This window comes from Typopeltis vanoorti, chromosome 5 (genome assembly GCF_054136105.1).
Source record: "Typopeltis vanoorti isolate ZY-2024b chromosome 5, IOZ_Tvanoo_1.0, whole genome shotgun sequence".
Lineage (NCBI taxonomy): Eukaryota > Metazoa > Arthropoda > Arachnida > Uropygi > Thelyphonidae > Typopeltis > Typopeltis vanoorti.
Window position 1 is genome coordinate 42,621,265 of NC_143553.1, and position 23,021 is coordinate 42,644,285.

The window sequence follows — 23,021 nt, forward strand, 5'->3', positions numbered from 1 at the left end:
CCTCTGTATCGAGTCAAGCATTTTGAGAGAGCTTTTAATGACCCCATATTTGAGAGCCGTATTCAATGGCTGGGCAGATTTGGGATTTGTATAAAGTTAACAGCTGTTCAGGAGTGAAGTAATGTCTTGAGTGAAAGAGAAATCCAAGTTTTTTTTGGAAGCTGGGGATGAAATGGTTGTGACGTGTTTATGCCAGGAGCGGCTTGATGTCAGAGTAATTCCAAGAGAAATCTCAAATTGTCTGGAAATTTGGGTGTTGTCAAAGATAATACTGGGAGAAAATGGTTCTTTTTTTTTTTTATGAGAGATGAGACAGAACTGGGTTTTACTAGCATTGAAATTGACGAGGTTATCTGAATCCCATTGGAGGATGGCTTGGAGATCAGAATTGAAGGAGGTCGTGGTGGTTGCTGTTCTGTAGGTTGAGGTGAGTTGTGTAGAGCAGTGCTTCCCAAACTTCTGGATGTCAGGCCCCCCCGGAAAAAAATCGTAATAGAGATATATTATTATAATATTTATTATATTTATATTCAATACAAAACATACACAGCGAATATTGCAAAAATCAGATGCATATATTACATTTTTTGTCTCTTACCATTTGGTTCTGAAGACGATGCGGGCTGTTCTGGTAAAATATGAAATACTGTCTTTTTTTTTTTTTTAGTCTGTTTCTGCTTCTTCTGATTGTTCGCAGGATTTTTTATTTTTATTTTTTATCAACCACTTATCCATCTCAGGGTTAAATTTTTTAACGTAGAATAGATCAAATAATATCATCACTTACCAATCCTGGCACACCACAGTCTGATAACATGAAATTAGTGAATATTACCTGAATAAGGGAATCCCCCAGACCAGGAACATTTTTCACTTTTGTGACTTTTCTCCTTTTACGGTAATTAAGCCTAACGCGAAACAGACAGCAAAGGCAGTCTGTTTATTAAAACGTGCATATGATTGGTGCGGTATTAACAAAAGATCGCGCAACCGAAAGATAAAAGCATATCTGACAATTGAGTTGAAATGCTAACTCTCTTCAACCGAATTCCATATGTGAAACTGCCATAACATTCATTATATATATATATATATATATATATATATATATTACTTAGTTTTAACACTTTTACGAATTTTAACATGTTCAGTTGAATTTTATTGCTGCCTTGGGAAATCGAACTCACACACATCTAATTAATAACAATAGTTTTTAGTTAGATACAGTGTTTGCCCATGCAACATATGGTTTTGTTTCAGTCTATACAGCATAGTTTCTGTATAAGGGGACATGTGATTCATTAATTAGTGTGTTTTTATCCCAGTTGTCTCTAATTGCACTATTTGTTGAGAAATATATTACACAGACTCCTCATACCTTATTCACTGGCATAATAAAAGTACTTATTTTTATTGCCTCTGCAGTATAGTGGCTCTTAGGGAGGGCGTGTTGTTTACCACTGCAAGCGAGTTACTATATCCCCACATGAACTTGTTTAAGCTTTTTTTCATGTGTGAAGTATATGCGAAACTTTTATTGGTAACAGAAAACTAGCTCGGATGACAGTGATAATATAAAACGAGTTTTGATATGTATATAAAGTCAATATCAACAGTCCCTGATTACGAACCTGTTATGAAAGGGACAAAAAGATTTGGAACTTCCCTGGAGATCATTCGAAGTAAATACAATTAACCACTGCTTTGAAATGAAACATATGAATAAGCAATATTTACTAATATTCGTTAAGCACCGAAATACGCAGGAAGCAAAGTTTGTGAACCAACACAAATGTGTGAATTTTTCCATTAAAATATAAAAAATAACAAAAAAGAAATAATAAAAGCTAAATAAGTTTCTTTTAAAATAAAAAAAATCTACTTAGTCTTAAAACATTTTAAATTTGTTTTCATTATTTCACGCGCCCCCCCCCCTCAACAAAACCTACGGCCCACAGTTTAGAGGTGTAGAGTAAGGTTTATCAAATGAAAGGGAGAAGTGCAATGTGCTGTTATCTGCAAAACTGTTTATTGGGTTGAGGTCAACTGAAGTAGGTCACTGATATATAGCCAGAAGAAGGTTGGTGGGAGGACAGAATCCTGGTATTAGTTGAATGATGAGAGGATACGGAACCATAAACCACTACTTATAGTGTGCGTCCAGACAGAAAGCTGGCAATCCAACTACAGAAGTCCTGAGAGACCAAACGATGGTAGTTTGCTTAGTAAGCCTTTGTTGCTAGACCTGGTCAAAAGTTTTGGAGATATCAAGTTCAACCACTTGAGATTCGCCACATTTCTCCATGGCATTTGTCCAGAGATGGGTGCCATACATGAGCAGATCTCTTGTTGATTGGCAGCAACAGAATTCATACTGTCAGTTGTTTTATTAGGTTGGTGCTTTCAAGGTAGTGAAGGAGTTAGGAATTGATGATTTTTTCAAGTATGTAACAGACCGCATTGTCCAGGCAGCAACAGCCTCATCTCGATTTCCACTCTATCCGAGCCTTGGCAGAATCCAAAGTGAGATTTTAAGCATGATTGGACCCAAGCTGTTATGTGAGATGCCAGAGTCAAAAATAATCTTTGATGCAGTTTATCTCATTGATTAATCAAACAATCATTGCAAAATTTGTATGGGATAAAATCCAGAAAATGAAAGGTAGGTAACTCACCATTTGTCTACTAAGGTACCATAATGGATGTGTTGTTACTGATGCCAAAGCTATTGCAAACAATTTGGGACAAAAGTTTGCCAGAATCTCAGCAACAGCTTTCTGTCCTGTTGAATTTTTAATATTGAAAGAGCAAGAGAAACAGCAGCTAAATTTTTCTACCAGTGGACTTGAGTCATAAAATCAGCTATTTATTAAGGAGAAACTAAAAAGCTCTTTTACTGTCTCACCTTAGCATGGTAGGTCCTGATGACATCCATTATGAAATGATAAAACATCTTTTATCATCTTTTGTAGATCTTCTCTTAATATAGAATGTAATACTTGCATAGGAAGTGTTTCTGGATTCTTGGCATAAGTCAGTTGCTATTACTTTCCCAAAACCAGGAAAGGATCAAACACAGGCAAATAATTATCAACCTATTGCTCTGACTAGCTGTTATATAAGATACTAGAGAAAATGGTTAATGCCAGACCTCTCTGGTATTTAGAAAGCAGTCATCTCTTCAATATACAATGTGGCTTTTGTAGACATCATTCAACTTTGGACCAATTGGTCATTTAGAAACTTATATAAGAGATGTATGCTCTTCGTGTTGTGGCAGGCTTGCAATGTACATTCATATACGAAGCTGAACGAAGATTCATGAGTGATAGCCCACGAATTTGCAAACTATTCAAATGAAGCAGTTATCACAATTTGAGTAGGAGAATTCATACATAATGTATAATTTATTGAGAAATATATACAGTAGACTCTCGACTATCCGGAGCCCAGATTTTATCACGGAGAATTATAATAATACAGTAATTCTCTGTGATAAAATGAGGAATATGTACTGTAATTTACTTTACCAAGGCGTTGCAAGCGGGCATCTGCTACAATCCTCCTACATGCTGTGTAGGAGGATTGCTGTGCATAACACAAGTTGAGACATGCAAAGTACGGATTTCCCCCGCTTCGTCAGTTGTGTATCGGATCCACGAGTTTGGAATACATTTGCCACTGTTCCTGGTTACGTTAGTAAATTTTTAGTAAAGAGATTCGAAACATATCACTTGCAAAGTCTTGGAAAATTCTTTTGGATCATGAAGGTGGACATATCAACCTTGAACCCGTGTGTGAAACCGAAGTGGAAGATGAAAACGATAAACTTGTTTCGTTGCTCAAAAATGTACAGAGCTGTGACGATGTCAATGCAGATGACATTACAGAATGGATGTCAAACGACGATATTGTGGAAATGGTGACACGGGGCGAAGAAGAGGAGGCATCCTTAGATGACAGGAAAAATCTCATCCCACATTTGGAAGGGTTCAAGATGATTGAGACAGCGCTGCAGTACATTGGTGAGCAGGAGGAAGCAACGCCAGCTGATATCATCTGCTTGCATAAGTGGAGGGACATTGCGTCGCGCAAGAGGGCTAAAAGGGTGAAGCAGTCATCTATCAAGGACTTTTTCAAAAACTAAAAACTGTAAGTTTTGACTCTTTCATCTTAGACCTATCTTTTCACATTTGTGTGAAAAGGTAGGCATAGAACTCTAGCCTTTCTGGCTTTTGTGTTATCTGGCCTGCCCTTTCGCCACATTAGGCTGGATAGTCAAGAGTCTACTGTACATTTAAAATAATTGTTTTTTTCCCTTAATAATGATCCCTGGGAGGTACATGTACCACACTTTGAGAAACACTGCTTTGTGAATGGGTTGCAGATCAGTCTCTTTATTGTGCATTTATATGTTCAGAGCTACAATATGGGTTTCAAGTCTATGGTTCTGCACGGCAGAATAACTTGAATTGGTTAATTCCATCGGTCATCAGGGTATACAGATAGCTACTAGTGTCTTTTGCACATAACCCACTGTCTTTATGCTGAATCTTAACTATATCCTAAAAATAGTCTCATCCAGAGACTATTTTTAGATCATCTCATGGACTAGTCTCTTTTCTCTATGTTGGAAAGCTCATTATCACACATCTCAGACTTCCATCTGTTGGCTGAGCTGTGTTGCCTGACATTACTTTCCAAGCAGTCACCTGATTGCAGTAATTATATAGCAGAGTTGCATGCCCTTTTTTTGCCTCTGTTAATAAGGCAGTTCAGCTGTTTGAGGAAATTGATCCCAACAGAACGAGATTTAACAAGGTAGATGGAATGATGTAAGTGCAAGTGCTTTCTACAGAGAAATTTATGTAGAAAAGAAAACGAAACTTGTGCAGCCTAAGTTTGACGTCATGTCCATATTTTTAAAGAGGCCCACTCATGCTCATCTCATTCCCTGAAGTTGAACTTACACCTACTACAAGTTATGTATCAAGTGAACCATCTGCAGAATGCTTGGTTACAGTTCCTGAATTTGAAGAATTTGTTGTTGAATTTTCATTCCAGTATTTAACAACATGTAGCAAGTGGATGGTAAAAATATTTATTCTGATGCCAACTAGTTTCATGTGAAAGAACAACGAATAGTGTGGCTAATGAATAGTGTAGGTCTCCCATGATGAGTCTTTTGATTCCATGGAGTGCCTATATAAATAATAATGATGACTGTTTCATATCATGAGTAGTAGTAGTGAATAAAATAAAAAAAATTAAGCTAAAAGCATTTAACCATCACAATGTAAATATTTGAAAAAAGAGATTAACAATGAGATCATTGAATCAGCACTTTTAAATTCCAAGAAGAATTTTTTTTGAACAGAAGGAATGACTAGCAGTGGGCTCCGCTCTTTCTCCACTGCTAGCAAACTTGCTCGTTGTTTAGGCAAGAGACATAAGTGAAACATAAGAATTTGTCTCTCACGTAAAGAATGTTCAACCCAAGATCAAATTATTATTATTATTAAGAGAGACCTCCAGGGAATCGGACTCATCGAGGGAGGCCACGTGCTACACACACACACCAGCTATCATACTTATTTCTGAATTCATTCACACTGCTTGCACTCGCAACATCCAAAGGCAATCCATTCCAACCACGTACCACCCTCTGAGAGAAAAATCTAGCCCTCACACCCTTCTTGGCGGCCTTCATTCTCAGCTTCCAAGGATGCCCTCTCGTTCTTTCCCCAACCTCCATAAAAAAAAATTCCATCAATTGAAATCCTGTATGACCCTTTCAGAAGTTTATAAGTCTTAATCATATCACCTCTCTTTCTCTTGTTTGCAGAGTACAAATTCTCAATCTGTCTTCATAATCTGTATTCCACAATCCTGATATCATTTTTAACACTCTCCTTTGTACTCTCTCTCTAATATATCAGAATCACAATGGACACCAGACCTGTGCACAATAGTCCAAGTGAGGTCTTATCAAGGCCTAATATATGCTGTTCATAGAGATATATCAGGCAAAACAAATTAAGTTATTTGGTGCATAGGAAGCAAACTCATACCAGACAATACTTGCATGCCAAATCTCATCAACATTCAGCACAAAAAAAAAAAAAAAAAAAACGCCATTAAAAGAAGAATCCTTACAGAGAATGCATGTGAATCTCGAGCAGTATAGATAAAAGAAACAACAAAAATCCTACATCGACCTCACCACACACACACACACACACACCGAGACAACTAGATGAGCACGAACAACAAGTTTTCAGAAGAGTGGTAATTCTTCCTTATATACAATCATTTATGGGCAAGTTTTCAGAGCTGCTCTACCAACAGCATATGAAAATCTTTCTCTCTTGCCAACATTTCTAACCTCCAAACCTCCCCATTCAATACTTGAGAAACCTGGTGTTTACAGGATTACCTGTAGTTGTGGGATGGGTTACATAGGGCAGATGGTAGGTCAGGAGACATTTGCAAGTCTGAATATCTCAAGGATGTGGAGATAAAAAAAGAAAATACAAATCAGGATTGGCAGCATATACGACAGAATCCAAACATGAAGTGTTGTTATAGTGCATTAAAATCATGTACATAGATTACAATTTTTACTTCAGTGCATTCAAAGAGTCATCTGAAATTATAAAAAAAACATCAGCACCAAGAAACGATGCATGTTATATTACATCAAGTGTGGTCCTTTTATAAAACATCTAGCACACATGGAAGCCACTCGTATCATAATTCCACTAATTTTCAAGTTTATACATAGCACACGCATGCGTTGTTTCTTATTTCAGTTATATACATTGTGAACTTTACCTGCTTATAGCTTAATTGATTTTATTCACTACTCCTGACGATGTGAAACAGTTATTTCACAAAAGTAATAGTGTCTGAATGAATGAATCGTTTTTTTTTTGTCTCATCCTGGAAATACAATTCATTATGTCCTCACTACAGAAGCTTACATAACGGGATTTGCTTTTGATTACCCATTCTCTCTCATTTTTTTTAGGTGAACTGTCCAATTAATAGAGCAGCAGCTTTGAAGTTTTACTTTAGTATTGCTCCATGTGTTTACATCAGGGTAGTTTACTGATAAGAGCACAGAAGCCCTGTACATGTTTCATTATTTGTTACAGTACCACTATTCATTAACATTGTCATAGTTTGTACATTTTATTATTTCACTATAAACAAAAAGTACAATCAGTTAAAAAAAAAAATAACAAAACAGACTTATACATTTAGCATTCAGGTATAGGAATTGGATAAGTACCAGATCGACGTAATGGGGTGAATGAAACAAAAAAGGCAAAAACTGGTGAGATCTTTCTGAGTAATAAATACAAAATGTTATATTCAGGCAATGATAATCAAGGAAAAGGAGTAGCTAGTATTCAACACTAAATATGAGGCTAATCTCCTTGAATGGCAGGTGGTCTCAAGTAGAGTGATGTAGACAAATATGAGAATGGGGAACTGGACAAGGAGACCTATTTGTGCCTATGGTCAAACAGAAGGTTCTACTAAGGTAAAAGTGGGGGAATTTTTTGAGGCTTTAGAAAAAGAAACTGACGCAATGAAAAGTTGGTCCTCATTAGGGATCTAAATAGCAGAGTAGGAAATGATTGTCAGACATGCAAAAATATTTTGGGAAAATTTGGAGAAAAGAGCAAAGCTAATGATAATGGCAAATACCTGTTAGATTTCTGCTCAGGACATAGACTTGTTATTACTAACACAATGCTCCAACATAAAAGTCTGCACAAATTCACATGGACAGAAGAGGCAAGGAATAAGAAAAATCTCATTGACTATGTTATTGTTGATAGTGATGTTTCCCCCCTGGTGCAGGACACCAGAGTGTATAGAGGATTTCAAATTGGAGGGGATCATCTAGTCCAGAGCAGGATAAAACTGAATTTCATATTGAAAAGAATAACATGTAAGAAAGTTTTAAAGCGAATAAAAGTTGAACAGCTCTCATATGTGAACTGTAGACTAAAATACACAATGAAAGGATTTGAGAACAGGAACAAAACCTTGCCGATTCATTGGCAAGCCCTGAAAACACTGATTGATTCAGCCAGAGAGACATGTGTTGAGGTTGTCTGCAAGGAGAAAAAAAATCAGAACTCAATGGTGGACGCAGGAAGTTAATGAGGCAGTGAAAGAAAAGAAGAAAGCATATCAAAAGTTCCTGGCAAATAAGTCAGCTTGTGCTCTCAGAGAAGACAGAGACAAATGAAAGAAACCTAAACACGCTGTAAGACAAGTAAAACAAAAGTCATGGAAGGACTTTGATAAGAACATAGAAAATTAATGTCAAGAAGATGACAAGATATTCTTGAGGTTGAAGAAGCTCAGAAATGGAGGAAAGAGTGCTGTTAATAGAATTAGAGATGATAAAGTGACATGAAAAACAGAAGAAAAAGATATCCTTGATGTATGGAGTAATTTCTTTCAAAAATTGCTGAATGAAACAAGTAGTGATGACAGCACCGTAGTAAAAAAAAACACTTAACAGACATGTAATCAGGAATACATATCCATACTTAAAGTAGAAAAAGCTATCGAAAGCTTGAAATATAGATAGGCAGTGGGAGTAGATGATGTTTGACCAGAAATGCTCAAGTATGGAGGTATAAAAGTCTGACAGTGGCTGCACTGCATAGTTCAGAAGGCCTGGACAGAGGGACGAATTCCAAATGATTGGAGTAAAGCTCTCATAGTACCCATATATAAAAAAGGAAATAAAACTGAATGTGAGAATTAGAGGTATTTCTCTACTATGTGTTAGTGGTAAGATATATGCAAGTATATTTGAGAAACGGTTGAGATGGATTGGTGAAGAACAAGCTGGATTCAGACCAAATAGAGGTTGTCAGGATCAGATTTTCACTTTGACAGATAGTTGAGAAATCATGGGAATACAACAAAGATCTGTATTTAAGTTTTGTAAATCTGGAAAAGGCATATGTGCCAAGAGAGAAGCTATTCAATACGCTACAGTTATCAATCAGGCATTATATCAACCAATAGTTAGTATTTATTTGAGTTGTTAGCAGTTAGAATTGAAAGAAGTACAGGAAGATGGTTTAATGTTAAATCTGGGGTCAGACAAGGATGTATGTTATCCCCTCTGTTATTCATTATCCATATGGATCACATAATGAAGGAAAGTGGTATTAAACATGATATCAAAATTGGAAATGTTAATCTCAACTCTTTGCCTTATGCGGACAATGTTGTACTTCTAAATAAATCCGCTACAAGTCTGCAAGATTCCCTGACTAAATTGAATAACTTATAGTAGATAATGGTATGAAGGTCAGCATTAAAAAGACAAAGACAATGAAATTAGGCAGAAAAATGAAAATATCAACTGCATTGTGAATGGAGAACCTATAGAACAAGTAAAACATTTCAGCTACTTAGGCACGATTTTTAGTGAAGATGCTAAATTAAATATGGAAGTAAATAACAATCAAAAAAGCTGGGGTGGTAGGAAGTCAACTGAATAAATTTATACGGAATAAGAGAGAAATTAGTTGAAACACTAAATTATCTGTATACAAGACAGTGTTCAAACCAGTTTAACTTATGGATCTGAGAGCTGGGTCAGAAGTAAAACACTTGACCAAAGACTAGAGACTGCAGATATGAGAGTCCTGAGAAAAATTATAAGCGTGAACAGATGGCATCAATGACAAAATCATATTAAAAATGAGGATATTAGGAAAGAACTTGACATTGTCAGCATCCAGGAATGCGTTAGTAGAGCTAATCTCAGGTGGTATGGTCACTTAAACAGAATGGGCGAGGAGAGACTGGTAGGAAAAAGACCCAGAGGAAAACCAAGATATAGGTGGATTGATATGGTAAAAAGTGCCTTAGAAGATAGAAATATAAGATTTGCTAATGTTGGAGTCTTGACATCTAACAGACTGATTTGGAGGAAAATTGTAGATAATGTTATGTCGGAAGACATAACATTATCATCGCTTAAATAAGAAAACTAATAATTTGCCAGAAATCAAGGAACATGTATAAAATTGTAATTAAGTCTTGTATAATTTTAATTTAGTATTTTAAATTTTGTAGTTACTTAGTAGGAATTTGTATGCAAACAACTATCCAATTGCTAGACAAAAGAAAATCAATATACTAAACTAAATGTGTACGGCCAACTTCGGTATATCTGTTGTGTAGAACGGTGCTCCCCCCCCTTTCATTTAATGTAAAGTTACGAGAGTTTCAGTAGGTTGCGGCGAGTGGCGCTATGTGCTGGGAGAAGCAAGGGGCATATGATGCATGCGCGCTTGACGACTGAAGGAAACAACGCGTAGTTTAAAAGCGAGTGTATCGCTACGCACCAGGCTTTTTGAGACGTTTTTCTGCTGTTGTTCACCTGTGCCATGGATTGCCCAGCTGGTAGTGAGCCTCCACGTGGTTCCCTTCGTAAGTGGAGAGTATGATGGTATGACAAAGCGAAACTACTAGTTGGAGACAAAAGAAAGCCCAGCAGATTTTAATGGTGGAAAACAAGGGTGAAGAATTCCAGTCGAAGCAACAGAGGGAAAGTCAAGGTAATAGTCTGATGAAAAAATTCTGAAGTGGCCCAGAGAGAAAATGCTGTAAACCGGTAAGGTGAACTTTACATCTACTATTTAGTGAATTAAATGTGAGGATCTGAATTGTGTGTTGAAAGACATTTCTAAAACTGTGGCAGATTATAAAGAAAGAGAATGTCAATGTTTCATAATATGTGTTTGTAAGAGAATTATTTAAGTTTGTTCAGATCTTCGGAAGGAGATAAAATGTTAATTGGATAGGACTGTTAAGGAAAGTTTTGAATGAATTCTTGTGTAATTAATTGAGAGATGAAGCTAAGTAACTAAACTTTAACATTTGGTATTCTGTGATATAAAATTTAGATTAGGTATTCTGAGATATAAAATTTCAAGAGTGTTCTATTTAACTATGTGCACGAGAGTGTGATGATTTACATGTGTATTCTAATTGAATGATTTAACTAAGCTTAAATAAATGTATTTGTATATGATCAGTGTAATTAAATTGTTTTGTTATTATTATGAATTTTGTCTTCCCTGTGTCTAGAACCTGCACTTGCTCATAAAATAAAACGAACCACATAAAGACGGGAAACAGTTTTAAATTAAGGTCTCGATTGCAAGTTATAAAATTTTACTGAGAAGAGTGAACGCTGACTGGTATCTAACTCCCTGGTCATATTTTCAGTATATCCTAGGATTCAGAGTGGCGCAGCTAAAACAAATAAATTTCTCTGAGTTTGAAAAGGGAGATAGAGCCAGAGTTGAGACAAAGAAGTTGGCATCTGCCATTTGCGATTCTTTGTCTCACAAGACCTCAGCTTCATTCTTGTCAGAGATATGGCCAGGAGTGTATTAAGAGTTAAGAAAGGTATATTTAAGGAAAAGTCGACATGGCAATAGGAAGTTAGTAATGATGTGAATTTTTCATGTAGTATTCTCATATCCTGTACACCCCTTGAGGGGTATATCAGGAATTTGATGGTGATGATGTATATATATATATATATATATATATATATATATATATATTAATTATTACTATAGTCTAATGGTTCATATAGTGATTTCTGAACTTATCTCAACATATGAAGGAATATCAGAATTAAACCCTGTCGTAAGTCAAGGACTGACTGACTATAGTTATGTTTGGCTTTTTCTTCAAATTTTCTCAAATCATTTCTGTATGCGTGAAATTAAATTTCTATGAATGATGCATAAAACAAATGTCTATTGCTATCTTTGAGCTTGGAAGTTTATCCTCATCATTCTACATGAAATTGCTATGTAGAATTATCATTTCAGAATGGCCTGCCAGTAAAGTATTTCATCATCAAATTCCTGATATGTACCCTCAAAGGGTGTACAGGATATGATAGTACTATATGAAAAATTTACATTATTACTAACTTCGTATCTACAATTTTCCTCTAAATCAACCTGTTACCTGTCAAGACTCCAACATTGTCAGATCTTATATTTCTATCTTCTAAGGCATTTTTTACCAGATCAATCCACCTATATCTTGGTTTTCCTCTGGATCTTTTTCCTGTACCATTCTGTTTAAGTGACCATACCACCTAAGATTAGCTCTGCTAACATATTCCTGGATGCCAACAATGTCAAGTTCTTTTGTAATATCCTTGTTTTTAATATGATATTGGCATTGATTAGTTCTTTTTTCACAGCTAATTTAGTGTTTTTGTTTTGACGAATTTCTCTCTTATTCCATATGAATTTATTAATTTGACTTCCCACCATATCAGCTTTATTGATTCTGTTGTCTGTTTCCATATTTAATTTAACATCTTCACTAAAAAATCATGCTAAGTGGCTGAAATGTTTTGCTTGTTCCACAGGTTCCCCGTTCACAACACAGTTGACGTTTTCAATAATTCTACCTATTTTCATTGTATTTGTCTTTTTAATGCTGACCTTCATACCATATCTATTACAACAGTTATTCAGTTTGGTCAGGGAATCTTGCAAACTTGTAGCAGATTTATTTAGAAGTATAACATCTAAATCCGCATAAAGCAAAGAGCTGACATTAACATCTCCAATTCTGATATCATGTTTAATACCACTTTCCTTCATAATGTGATCCATCTAGATAATGAATAACATAGGGCAGGGGTGTTCAACCCGTCGATCGCGGAGCGATTTTTGGTTGATCTCTTGTGTATTCCTCCTTACTTACAAATTTAATTAAAACTGAAAACATAATATATTATTTATCATTATTTTGTATTATTTTTAATTAGCTTTAAGTGTATTGCTATTGTGTATTTATTTTTCGTTAAAATTGTCAAATCAGTAATTTTCTTAAGTCTGGGTAAATTAATTAATTTGGATCAGTGGAAGTCAAACAGCAAGCAAAGTGTAAAAACTCGATTGTAGCTTAAATATTAAATATTCCAAAGCATATTACATCGATTTTTTACTTAGGTTAAGTCCCACGTGAATATTGTAAAAAAAATAAACTTTGCTTGTCTCGGTATAGTTTGTATTAGATGTTTTTGTAAATAAATCTTTTGAAGCTAACTATATATACTGCTTAAATAAGAATATGTTAGAGTGTTAAAAAATTACAAATCCGAATCAACCAAATTACAAATGATCATTTGGATGATTGTCTGCGATTGGCCACTTCTTCACATCAACTTGACTATGAAAATATTGTGAGGTCCAAACAATGCCAAATTTCACATTGACTTTTTTATTTTTTTAACCAACCAGCATTTTCAGTAACTTGTGAGTTTGTAATCAATCTGTTGTTTTTTCTAACTTTGGTTTTCCAAAATAGAGAAATCAATATTTTTTACCAAAAATAATTAAAAGTGATACATTTTTAAATGCACAAAGTTTTTAGTTGTTTATTTGTGCGTAATGAGATATCAGGTTGGGGGAACGTGATCTATATAAGAGAGTAGATCACCAAATAACTTATATATAAGAGAGCAGATCGCTGAATAACTTATTATAGAAAAGTAGCTCGCATAGTAAAAAAAGGTTCAACACCACTGACATACGGGATAATGTACATCCTCGTCTGACACCAGATTTAATACTAAAACACCTTCCTGTACTTCCTACAATTCTAACTGCTGACTTACAACTCAAATAAAGACTAAGTATTGCTTGATATAATGCCCCACCGACACCATACAACTGTAGCATTTTGAATAGCTTCTCTCTTGTAACCTTGTCTTATGCATTTTCCAGATCTACAAAACTTAAATATAGATCTTTGTTATATTCCAATGTTTTTTCAACTATTTGTCGTAAAGTGAAAATCTGATCCTAACAGCCTCTATTTGGCTTGAATCTAGATTATTCTTCACCAAGCTTCTCTTCCATAATCCTTCTCAACTGTTTCTTGAGTATACTGGCATAAATCTTGCCAGAAACACTCACTAGAGAAAAATCTCTGTAATTCTCACATTCAGTTTTATTTCCCTTTTTATATATGGGTACTATGAGAGCTCTGCTCCAATTATCGTCCTTCTGTTCAGGCCTTCTGAACTATGTAGTGCAGCCACTTTAAGACTTTTATACCTCTGTACGTGTGCATTTCTGGTCAAATATCATCTACTGTAGCTGCCTTTCTACATTTCAGGCGTTTGATGGCTTTTTTACTTCCAATATGGATATGTATTCCCGATTACATGCCTGATCAGTGTTTTTTACCACTATGCTGTGATTGTTTCATTTAGCAATTTTTTGAAGTAATTATTCTATACTTCAAGGACATCTTTTTCTCCAGTTTTCATGTCATCTTTATCTCTAATTCCTTTTACAGTACTCTTTCCTCCATTTCTGAGCTTCAACAACCTCCAGAATATCTTGCCATCTACTTGATATTTATTTTCTATGTTATTACCAAAGTCTTCCCATGACCTTTTTATAGATTATTTAGCTTTCTTACATTTGTCTGTATTCTCTGAGAGCACAAGCTGAGTTATTTACCAGGAACTTTTGATATGCTTTCTTCGTTTCTTTCACTGCCTCTTTAATTTCCTGTGTTAACCATTGAGTTTTGATATTTCTATCCTTGCAGACAGCCTCACCACATGCCTTTCTTTCTGAATCAATGTTTTCTTCAGGGCTTTGCCACTTAATCTCCAAGGTTTGGTTCTTGTTCTCAAACTTTTTCATTTTTTCTTCAATAATCTTTGTGTATTTTAGTCTACAGTTCACATCTGAGAGCTGCTCAACTTTTATTTGCTTTAAAACTTTTTTACATGTTCTTCTTTTCAAGATGAAATTCAATTTTATCCTGCTCAAGACTAAATAGTGATCACTTCCAATTTCAGTACACTCTGGTGTCCTGCACCAGGGAGAAAACATGACTATCAACAATAACATAGTTAATGAGAATTTTCTTATTCCTTGCTGCTTCTCCCCATGTGAATTTGTGCACATTTTTATGTTGGAACATTGTGTTAGTAATAACCAGTCCATGTCCTCAGCAGAAATCCAACAGGTATTTGCCATTATTATTAGCTTTGCTATTTTCTCAAAATTTTCACAAAACATTTTTGTATGTCTGACAATCGTTTCCTACTCTGCTATTTAGATCCCTAATGAGGACCAACTTTTCATTTTTCATTGTGTCAGTTTCTTTTTTCTAAAGCCTCAAAAAAATTCCTCCACTTCTACCTTAGTAGAACCTTCTGTTGGACCATAGGCACAAATGTCCCATTGTCCAGTTCCCCATTCTGATATTTGTCCACATCACTCTACTTGAGACTGCCTGCCATTCAAGAAGATTAGCCTCATATCTAGTGTTGAATACTATTGCTACTCCTTCATTTCTGTTATTGTCATTGTCTGAATATAACATTTTGTATTTATTGCTCAGAAAGGTCTCACTAGTTTTTGTTTGTTTCAGTCACCCCTATTATGTCAATCTAGTACTTATCTAATTTCTCAGCTAGCTCCATTTCTTTGCCATTTAGGCTTATGTTGATGGTAATGATCTTGAACTCTGGTAATGTTGAGTTGGGGTGTGTTTTAAGATTTGTTTCAGTAGCATGTGTGCAAGTCATTGGATCTTGAATAAGCCGAAAGTCGCAATGAAAGTGAAGGTCAATGCTCGCGTCGACTTCATTGGGATCTTGTGTCTCAACCACGGTACTTGAGCACCAATGGCCTGTCATGCCTGCATCGTCAGTGGTGCGGAGTGAGAGCGTACATGTTGGGACCTGATAGATATTGAACTATGCCTGGGTAGGACGAAAGCAGAAGAAGCTCTGGCGGAGGTGCACAGCGGTTCTGACCTGCAAATTGATCATCAGATCTGGGTATAGGGATGAAAGACTAATTGAACCATTTCAGAGCTGTTTCCCTCAGGATAGTTGGTGCCCCAGGGAATCAGTCATCTGGTAAAGAGAATGATTAGAGGCCTTGAGGTCGAAATTACTTCAACCTATTCTCAAACTTTTAAATTAGAAGTCCTGCCTGATTGACTCAAAGCCTGTTTGAAAGGATGAGAGTGCCCAGTGGGCCACTTTTGGTATGCAGAACTGGCACTGTGGGATGAACCAAACGGTGGGTTATGCTGCCTGATGCAAGATGCTGACGAGACGCCATGAAAGGTGCTGGTTGCTATAGACAGCAGGATGGTGGCCATGGAAGTTAGAATCTGCTAAGGAGTGTGTAAGAATTCATCTGCCGAAGCAACTAGCCCTGAAAATGGATGGCGCCCCAGCGTTGAGCTCATACCTGGCCTCTGCCGCAGAAAATAGCCTGACTCTTATGTGGCAGTGAGTAGGAGGGTTGCATCGGCATGCATTGAAGGTGCCGGGCGTAAGCCTGCCTGGGGCCACCATTGGTGTAGATCTTGTTGGTAGTAGCAAATACTTAACTGAGAACCTTGAGGACTGAGGTGGAGAAGGGTTCTCTGTGAACAGCAGTCGAACATGGGTCAGTTGGTCCTAAGGGATAGGAGATATCTGTTCTGTAGCAGGACGTTGCAAAAGCTGGTCCTGCCAGTAGACCGAAAGGGAATTGGGTAAATATCCCCCAACCCGGACACAGAGATCGGCCCCTTTGAGTCTAAGTGTGGTAATGTAGCCGAACTCAGAAGTCGATGGGAGTCCCAGGGAGAGTTGTCTTTTCTTTGTAAGGGTTTGGCTCCATGGAATCGGTTCGTCCGGAGATAGGAATGCTATCACCGTAAAGCACTGCACCTCCTGTGGTGCTGTCGGCCCTTGAAAATCTGTGGGAGAAAGTGATTTTCGTGCTGGACTGTATCCATATCCACAGCAGGTCACCAAGGTGAACAGCCACTAGTCAATAAAATAATGTAGGTAACGGAAGTTGGCAAGACGGATCTATAACCTCGGGACAAGGATTGGCTCTGAGGACCGGGCGAAACTGTCTAGTGATGGAACGGTTGAGCCCGGACCAGTCTGGCCTTCTCGTGGAATGCCACAGCTGCTCTGCATGCTGGATGGCCCGTCTGGTGTGACCGTTTCATCCAGCAACTAACAGCTGACTCAGAACTGGCACGGGCCAGGGAATCCGACTGTCTAATTAAAACAAAGCAACTTGAGATTGCCTTTGAGAGGTGTTGACACCAATGGGATTTCTGCCCAGTGCTCTGAATATTTAAGTGAAAGAATATCAAACAATATCGTGTGTCGGGAGTAAACATTATTCTCCTTGAGGTAGACTTGTTGGATGGAGCTCTGTTCTAGCTTGTGAGATTATCTACAATTTCTGTTTGGTATAACTCATTAGGGGAAGCCTAACGTGTGCTGAAAGCAGAATTCTCAAAACTCTCTTGTGAGCTATTTCTGAGGATATAACAGGATAAGTATTTATATAAATTTTTCAGTAGCATACATCATCAGAGGGAGTCTGCTGATAGTAATTCCCCGGTGACTACTTTCGTTATACCGGGTCTGGGGGGACTCATGTTTTTCAGTAGCATATGTCATCGGATCGCGGGTAATTGAAGTAAACATGACTCTTCTTGAGGTAGACGTGTTGGATAGAGCTGTGGTCTAGTTGGTGAGATTACCTACAATTTCTGTTGGTATAATTCATCAGGGGAAGCCTGAGGTGTGCTGAAAGCACAATTCTCAAAACTCTTGTGAACAATTTCTGAGGATAAAACAGGATAATATGTATTTATATAAGTTTTTCAGTAGCATATGTCATCACAGGGAGCCTGTTGATAGCTACTGAAAGTAATTTCCAGGTTCGGGGAGCCTCATGAGAAACCCAAAGAGATATGCTTCGCCTAGTTGCGGGTCCGAGAAGGATCAGGCCTACGTGCTGTCTTTAACCTGGAGTTGGTCACCCACCCTGGTGTACCTGTTTGCCCTTCATGGGGAATTAAGACCAAAATTCAATAATGGGAGGAAGTAGGACTGTCCTTAAAGGCTCTTGCCACACCTCTATGCATGCACACCGTAGGGAGGCTTATTTCTTCTCACCGGCATCAGTGTTCTCAGTGGTTTGTAGATTGTGGGACTCGCTGAGTTGACAGGACCAATAATGAATTACTCTGAAATGAACATATTATTTTTGAAGTTCTCCGATAGGAGTAGGTGGGAATCTAGTTCCTAGATGTAAGCTAGATTAAGTTGGGAACAAGAAATCATGTGCTTGGTCAAATATTTGAAAATGAAATTGAGGTGCTAATTCAAGTGGCGATGAGGCCACTAGAATGGAAGCATCAAGGCAGCTGTTGAGACTGTGCTGCACCATTCAGGTGTGACATGCGGGTACCAAATTGTCCGCAGATGACCTAGGTACTGGTCTGGGTGTCCTACTTAGAAGAGTAGCCACCATACCTCGATCTATTGAGAATGGGGGGCCTTGTTTAACTGGGCGACATCCCAGCTGCCATGAAATTCTGTCATGTACCGTTATTTTATATTTTGGTTTCAGCCAATAAGAAAAAGAATTTGGTCAGCTAAATCCCAAATTGCCAGCCTATCCTCGTTCGTTCAGTATCCAGGTAGACACCTACCAGGGTATTCCACAAGAAGGTGAGGATTTGACAGCAAGTCAGAAGCCCTGGTCGGTTCTCTGCATTCCTTTAAACGCTATGTGGAGGTCTCCTCTCAGTTATACAGCTTTGACCCTTAAGCACCCCGTCAAGTATTTAGATTTCTTAAAGTCTTAGGTTGATGAATAAGAACATAAATTATGTAAAGAAACAAAAATAAGAATATATAATGGGTTGTCACACCACTGCTAACATATACAGAAGAATAACCACCCACAAAAGGTAGAAAATTTATTGCAAATTGGCTGGGGGGGGCTGAGGGGTTATATAATCTAGAAACCATATCTTCAAAGCGATTTCAGTCCTCCTATATGCCAAATAGTGGTATTACACTATGCTTGAGTTGTTCTCCTTTGAAAGCCATTATTTTTGTTTACTTTTGGTATTCTCATATTGTTCTGAAATTTCATTTAATGATTTTACTGATTTCTGTATATCATCTTATGATGTAACTAATACAATTTAATCATCTGCAAATAATAGTATGGGTTTATTTGTATACCAAATGGGTTATACTGTTTCCAGATACTTGTTGTACTTCTCTTGATGTTTTTCCATTCTGATGTTTGTTCTAGTTTGACTGGTAGTTTATTTCCTTTGCATATTTCTTGAATAGACTGTAAAAGATGATTTGGTAAATTTTGATTAGTTGATATTTTAAATATTTTTGTCTATTAAATTTTATCGAAGGCTTTTTCACAATCAGTGAAAGATCCATGTTTCTTTTTGATATTCTTCTCTCTTTTCAGTTAATAATTTGAGAATAAAAATTGAATGAATATGCAAGATCGGCATTTTCTGAATGCATTCTGTCTTGTAGTAGTTTGTCCTCTACAATACTGTTTAGTTTCTCTTTATTATTCGTGCATATATTTTGTACCCTGCATTTATCAGACTAATTGTCCTATAATTACTGCAGTCATCTTTATTTCATTTTTTTTTAATTGGAATAACCAGTACTTTTTTCCAGGAGTTTTTGGAAATTTTTCAGAAAGAAATCCACACCATGTTAAATTTTTATACAGTTCTATGTTTATTTATCTTCTCTTGGTGTTTTCCTATTTTCATGTTATTGTATTTTTTAGTTCTGACATTGTAATATTTTCTGCTTTTCTTTGATTTCTTTGTTCATGTATTTTATTATTCTATAGGTTTTTGGTTGTAGCTTAGATATATCCTTTTCTAGTTCTGTTATAAAATTGTCCCATTTCTCTCTCTCTCTCTGTATTTTCCTTACTTCTTAATTTGCAGTTGCACTCTATTTTTGCTTCTGCTATCTTGGAATTTAGCCATTTCTGATAACTCTGTTTTTATTATCTTTTCTATTTCTTGCTCCAGTTTCACAGTCCTGTTTTTCTATTTCATGTATTCATTATTCCTGTGCTTTCTGTTGCAGCTTTTGCCAGGATTTGTTTCAGATTTTTCCATTCTCTTATGTGTCATTTGATTCATGTATGGCCACTAGTTTTAAATCAGTGCATTCTGATATTGTGCTTAGTACAGGGATTTTATAGTGAAGAAATTTTATAACTCAGTTGATAGTTATTTTCCACTTTATTTACTTTTAGCCAATTTGGTTTAAATTGAATTTTTGCCAATGTGATATTAAGAGAGACCTCCAGGTAGTTAGGAACTTATTGAGGGAGGCCACATACTACATGCACCAGCTATCATTCTTTAATTCATCTGAAGAATTAAGAATCTGAAGATAGAAGTTATCTTCTATCTTCAGATTCTATCGCAAATCGACAAGGCCATAATATTAGACATACAAGACAACAAAACAATAAGCAAACGATAGCCATAAAATGTGACAAACTCAAACGTCCACCTACCCTACATAATCTCAGAGTTGGAAGCTCCATAACATAAAAATTAGGTCACAACTCCTCCAATCAATAGGAGACAAGACAGGTACACCAAAGACAGAAATACATAACTGACATAGCATCTATCCCCCATGAGTTCCAAAGATGACGCCTGTTGAAACGGCTCACACCCTGTTATTCCCACCCTGACTTTTCCCTTAACCCCCCCGCCCCAAAAAATAACTTCTATCTTCGGATTCTTCTCTCACCCCCCCCTCCCAAACGCTCTTTACCCACCCTTAATAATAATAATATTATATATATAAAAAACCATGTTTTTTCAAATAATTCTCCCCACAATATTTTACCCCCACTTACCCCCCAAAAAAACCCCTTCCTTTAACAGCTTAATAGCAGATGAAGGCACATTGCAAGGATAAGGAGACAAAAAAGTATGTCCGAATTTTCCTCCTATTTTATTCTTCATATATTAGTTTTATAACACTTCAGTATTTTATTCTTCATATATTAGTTTTATGACACTTCAGTATTTTATTCTTCATATATTAGTTTTATGACACTTCAGTATTTTATTCTTCATATATTAGTTTTATGACACTTCAGTATTTTATTCTTCATATATTAGTTTTATAACACTTCAGTAATGCCCTAAGTTTTGGGTAAAGAGCCAATGACATTGTAAAAAAAAGGGCACTCCTAAATGAAAGTAGGTTATATTAGCCATTAAAATAATAAATACTCTATGCATTAAAGTATATTTCATGTATTCATTATTCATTAGGAAATTTATTTTTGTACACAGTTGATAAGTTCATGGGTTGTACAAGTGTGTTCACTAAAATGGATGCTATATTACCTAGCTGTCATTCCATTACAGTGTGTTAAAAATGTGACCATGCTTATTTCAGTAAATGCTGAAGTCTTGATCAGAAAGTAAGCAAATTTGAAGATACTATGAGTGAACTAAATAGGAGAAGTCAGCTAAATAAAAAAAAATTTCCCAGTTCTTTCAGATAATCGAGAGGTCATTTAAAGTGTGATGCTTCTATCAATTTCTTTTTTATGGATATTGACAATTTTTTGTAGACAGAGCTTAACCACCTTATTCTATTGAATTAGTCACCATGAAAAGCTGATATGATATTGTGTTTATTCAAAAATAAATCTCCTAAGGCTAGCTGGAAAGATGAAATTTACATGTGATAAGCTTTTAAATATCTCAAATAACTGAAGAGTAAATATTAATTCAATATATTATTATTATTATTATCTAAGACCTCCAGGGCGTCAAGGACTCATCGAGGCAGGCTATAAACACCCAAACCAGCTGTCATCATACCGTTCCTTAAATTCATTTATGCTAGACACACTCACTACCCCTTCCATACCTGTTAACCAGAGTCTGTAATCCACATACTCGCAATCTGCCCTCACAATCTAAATCCTGTAATCAAGATATAATCTTTGTAACTCTTCTTTGCTCCACAGCTTCTTTATCCCTTTGGAACCCAGCAGACCAAATCTGAGCACAATAATCCAGGTGCAGTCTTATCAAGGCCTTATAAAGAGGCAAAATGACTTTCTTATCCTTATGTGTTAAGCTTCGCTTCAAAATCACAATTATCGTCTGAGTTGTATTTGCTACTTTTGCTATGTGCACTTTAAACTTCAAATTCCTATCTACCATTAAGCCAAGATCCATAGCCTCATCAGTTTCTTATAGCATAACCACGCTAATATAATATGTCACTGGAAATATCATGTCAGAGTGCTAACTTTATACTTCCTGCCATTAAACTGATAGCCATTTTCGTTTGCCCAAATTTCCAGCCTATTCAGATCATTTTGTAAGTGCTGGATATCAGTAGCATCCCTAATTGCCCTTATCTTTACATCATTGGCAAACAGTTGCACATCTGATGTTAAACCCTGCCTGATGTCATTAATGTGGAAATTGAACAATAATGGCCCAAGGATTGAACCACTCTGGTGTGGTACTGAATCACAGTACCACCTCAGAGATACTGATAGATCAGTAGTTAGACACATAATTTGCACCACCCTTGTATAATGGCACTATCATACATTCCTGAGCTGAGACTAAAGTTATACAAACGTGACAGACCTAGCCAATTCATCTGAACATTCCTTTAGCAAACGGGCTGATATTTCATCTGTCCCTATCGACAAATTCTTATCTAGGTTATGCAATAGTGCAATAGCTCAACCTCATTTTCATGAATCTCTAACTCTTCATCCAATGTAGCAGTGGCACCGTGCACCATCTTACATACATCTGAATGATATATCTTAGCAAAGAGCACTCGTTAATTGAATAATCTCATTAGCTTACAAAACTAGAGTATTATCTGCATTCAATAAAGTTATTCTTTCACATTCATTCTTTTTTTTTGCTTGCAGCATAGCAATAAAATTCTTTTGGATTGCCTTCAGCTTATATGGCCAATTTCTTTTCATACTCAGATTTAGCTTTCCACATACTTGTTACTTTTCTGACCTGAGATTTGTGTATTTCATAACTCCTTTCACTCGTATTCTCATGATATTCTTTCC

General features: G+C 36.4%; 1 protein-coding gene and 1 pseudogene across 2 annotated transcripts in view; both read left to right on the plus strand.

Moving 5' to 3' along the window:
• Window positions 1-23,021, plus strand: part of LOC150106340 (tetraspanin-14-like) — a 136,523-nt gene that overhangs the window by 76,274 nt on the left and 37,228 nt on the right. The gene's annotated exons all lie outside the window — the stretch shown is intronic.
• On the plus strand, window positions 15,620-16,891 carry LOC150106341 (large subunit ribosomal RNA; annotated as a pseudogene).